The 4,597-nt window shown below is 37.0% G+C and overlaps 1 pseudogene; it reads right to left on the minus strand.

Annotated features, from left to right (window-relative positions):
* Nucleotides 1-2,764: 2,764 nt before the first annotated feature.
* LOC111558898 lies at nt 2,765-2,889 on the minus strand (annotated as a pseudogene).
* Nucleotides 2,890-4,597: the final 1,708 nt, after the last annotated feature.

The raw sequence follows: 4,597 nt of genomic DNA on the forward strand, positions 1-4,597 counted from the left end.
ACACATGAATTCAGCAAAGTTGCAGGATATAAAATGAATGTACAGAAATCCATTGCATTCTTATACACTAACAATGAAGCAACAGAAAGACAAATAAAGAAACTGATTCCATTCACAATTGCACCAAGAAGCATAAAATACCTAGGAATAAATCTAACCAAAGATGTAAAGGATCTGTATGCTGAAAACTATAGAAAGCTTATGAAGGAAATTGAAGAAGATTTAAAGAAATGGAAAGACATTCCCTGCTCATGGATTGGAAAAATAAATATTGTCAAAATGTCAATACTACCCAAAGCTATCTACACATTCAATGCAATCCCAATCAAAATTGCACCAACATTCTTCTCGAAACTAGAACAAGCAATCCTAAAATTCATATGGAACCACAAAAGGCCCCGAATAGCCAAAGGAATTTTGAAGAAGAAGACCAAAGCAGGAGGCATCACAATCCCAGACTTTAGCCTCTACTACAAAGCTGTCATCATCAAGACAGCATGGTATTGGCACAAAAACAGACACATAGACCAATGGAATAGAATAGAAACCCCAGAACTAGACCCACAAACGTATGGCCAACTCATCTTTGACAAAACAGGAAAGAACATCCAATGGAAAAAAGACAGCCTCTTTAACAAATGGTGCTGGGAGAACTGGACAGCAACAGGCAGAAGGTTGAAACTAGACCACTTTCTTAAACCATTCACAAAAATAAACTCAAAATGGATAAAGGACCTAAATGTGAGACAGGAAACCATCAAAACCTTAGAGGAGAAAGCAGGAAAAGACCTCTCTGACCTCAGCCGTAGCAATCTCTTACTCGACACATCCCCAAAGGCAAGGGAATTAAAAGCAAAAGTGAATTACTGGGACCTTATGAAGATAAAAAGCTTCTGCACAGCAAAGGAAACAACCAACAAAACTAAAAGGCAACCAACGGAATGGGAAAAGATATTCACAAATGACATACCGGACAAAGGGCTAGTATCCAAAATCTATAAAGAGCTCACCAAACTCCACACCCGAAAAACAAATAACCCAGTGAAGAAATGAGCAGAAAACATGAATAGACACTTCTCTAAAGAAGACATCCGGATGGCCAACAGGCCCATGAAAAGATGTTCAGCGTCGCTCCTTATCAGGGAAATACAAATCAAAACCACACTCAGGTATCACCTCACGCCAGTCAGAGTGGCCAAAATGAACAAATCAGGAGACTCTAGATGCTGGAGAGGATGTGGAGAAACGGGAACCCTCTTGCACTGTTGGTGGGAATGCAAATTGGTGCAGCCGCTCTGGAAAGCAGTGTGGAGGTTCCTCAGAAAATTAAAAATAGACCTACCCTATGACCCAGCAATAGCACTGCTAGGAATTTATCCAAGGGATACAGGAGTACTGATGCATAGGGCCACTTGTACCCCAATGTTCATAGCAGCACTCTCAACAATAGCCAAATGATGGAAAGAGCCTAAATGTCCATCAACTGATGAATGGATAAAGAAATTGTGGTTTATATACACAATGGAATACTACGTGGCAATGAGGAAAAATGAAATATGGCCTTTTGTAGCAACGTGGATGGAACTGGAGAGGGTGATGCTAAGTGAAATAAGCCATACAGAGAAAGACAGATACCATATGGTTTCACCCTTATGTGGATCCTGAGAAACTTAACAGGAACCCATGGGGGAGGGGAAGGAGAAAAAAAAAAGAGGTTAGAGTGGGAGAGAGCCAAAGCATAAGAGACTGTTAAAAACTGAGAACAAACTGAGGGTTGATGGGGGGTGGGAGGGAGGAGAGGTTGGGTGATGGGTATTGAGGAGGGCACCTTTTGGGATGAGCACTGGGTGTTGTATGGAAACCAATTTGTAAATAAATTTCATACATAAAAAAATGTTTAATTTTGATTTTACTTTAATTACACTATAGCTAACATACAGTGTTAATTAGTTTCAGGTGTACAATATAGTGATTCAACGATTCCATGTATTACTCAGTGCTCATCAAGATAAGTGTATTCTTAATCCCCTTCACTTATTTCACCCATCCCACCCACCACCTACCCTCTGCTAACCAGCAGTTTGTTCTCTATAGTTAAGAGTCTCTCCTTTGGTTTGTTTCTTATTTCCCCTTGTTCATTTGTATTGCTTCTTAAATAGCACATATGAGTGAAATCATATCGTATTTGTCTTTCTCTGGCTTATGTCACTTAGCATTGAAGTCTCTAGATCCATCCATGTTGTTGCAAATGGCAAGATTTCATTCTTTTTTGTGGCTGAATAATGTGTAAGCATGCGCGCGCATGTGTGTGTGTGTGTGTGTGTGTGTGTGTGTTTGTGTGTTTGTGTGTGTTTGCGTGTGTATCACTTTTTTATCTATCCATCTACCAATGGACACTTAAGCTGCTTCCATAATTTGGCTATTGTAAATAATGCTACATAGTGGTGCATATATCCTTTCAAATTAGTGTTTACATATTATTTGGGTAGATACTGAGTAGTGCGATTACTGGATCATATGATAATTCTATTTTTAGTTTTTTTGAAGAACCTCCATACTATTTTGCACAGTGACTGCATCAGTTTGCATTTCCACCAGCAGTGCATGAGGATTCCTTTTTTCCCACATTCTTGCCAACACTTGTCATTTCTTGAGTTTTTTGTTGTATCCATTCTGACAGGTGTGAGGTGACATGTCATTGGGGTTTCGACTTGCATTTCCCTGATGATGCGTGATGTTGAGCACCTTTTCATGGGTCTGTTGGTCATCTATATGTCTTTGGATAAATGTATATTCATGTCTTCTGCCCATTTGGGAAAAGTTTTCAATTAGCAATAATCGCGCCTTGGATAAACCTCATTGGCTACGATACTGCCACTGTGCAAAGCTTCTTCTGCCCATTTTTAAATTGGATTATTTGTAGGGTGTTTTTTTGGTGTTAAGTTTTATAAGTTCTTTATATATTTTGGATACCTTTATCAGATATGTCAATTGCAAATATCTTCTCCCCTTCAGTAGGTTGTCTTTTAGTTGTGTTTATTGTTTCCTTTGCTGTGCAGAAGCTTTTTATTTTGATGTACTCCCAATAGTTTATTTTTGCTTTTGTTTCCTTTGCCTTAGGAAACATATTTAGAAAAATATTGTTAGGACTGATGTCAGAGAAAATACTGCTTGTGCTCTCTTCTAGGATTTTTATGGTTTCAGGTCTCACATTTAGGTCCTTAATCCATTAAAAAATTTTTAATTTCAGTGTAGATAACATACAATGTAATATTAGTTTCAGGTGTACAATACAGTGGTTCAACAATTTCATACATCATCCAGTGCTCATCATGACAAGATTTCTTAATCCACTTTGAATTTATTTCAGTGTATGGTGTAAAAAAATCCAGTGTCCTTCTTTTTTATGTAGCTTTCCACTTTTCCCAACACCATTTGTTGAATAGACTTTTTCCCATTGTGTATTCTTGCCTCCTTTACTGAAGATGAATTGACCATATAATCATGGGTTTGTTTCTGGGCTCTCTATTCTGCTACACTGATCTATGTGTCCACGTTTGTGCAAGTACCATACTGTTTTGAATACTAGAGCTTTGTAATATAACTTTAAGTCTGCAATTGTGACACATCCAGCTTTGTTTTTCTTTTTCAAGATTGCTTTGGCTACTCAAGGTCTTTTGTGGTTCCATACAAATTTGGGGATTGTTTGTTTTAGTTATGTGAAAAATGCTTTTGGTATTTTGATGGGAATTGAATTAAATCTGTAGATTGCTTTGGTTGTATGGACATTTTAACAATATTTGTTCTTCCAATCCATGAGCATGGAATGTCTTTCCAATTGTTGGTGTCATCAATGAATTCTAGTTTTCAGGGTACAGGCCTTCTCACCTCTTTAGTTAAGTTTATTTCTAGGTATTTTATTATTTTTGATGCAACTGTAAATGGGATTATTGTCTTAATATTTATTTATTCTGCTTCATTATTAATGTATAGAAATGCAACAGATTTATGTGCATTGACTTTGTATCCTACAACTTTACTGAACTCATTTATCAGTTCTAGTAGTTTTTTGGTGGGGTGTTTAGTATTTTCTATATATAATATCATGTCGTCTGCAAATAGTGAAAGTTTTAAATTTTCCTTATCAATTTGAAGGCCCTTTATTCCTTTTAGTTGTCGGATTGCTACGGATAGGACTTCCAGTACTATGTTGAATAAAAGTGGTGAGAGTGGACATCCTTGTCTTGTTCCTGTTTTTAGGTTGCAAGCTCTCAGTTTTTCCCCATTGAGTATAATGGTAGTTGTGGGTTTTTCATATATGGCCTGCATTATGTTGAGGTAGTTCCCTTTAAGCCTACTTTGCTGAGAGTTTTTATCATGAATGCATTTTGTGCTTTGTCAAATGCTTTTTCTGCATCTGCTGAAATGATCGTATAGTTTTTATCCTCTCTTTTATTGATGTGATGTGTCACATTGATTTGTGAACACTGTATCACCCTTGCATCTTAGGAATGAATCCCATTTAATTGTTGTGAACTTTTTTTTTTATATGTATTGTTGGATTCAGTTTGGTAATATTTTGTTGAGAATTTTGCAT

Source organism: Felis catus, chromosome X (assembly GCF_018350175.1).
Source record: "Felis catus isolate Fca126 chromosome X, F.catus_Fca126_mat1.0, whole genome shotgun sequence".
In the NCBI taxonomy this organism is placed as follows: domain Eukaryota; kingdom Metazoa; phylum Chordata; class Mammalia; order Carnivora; family Felidae; genus Felis; species Felis catus.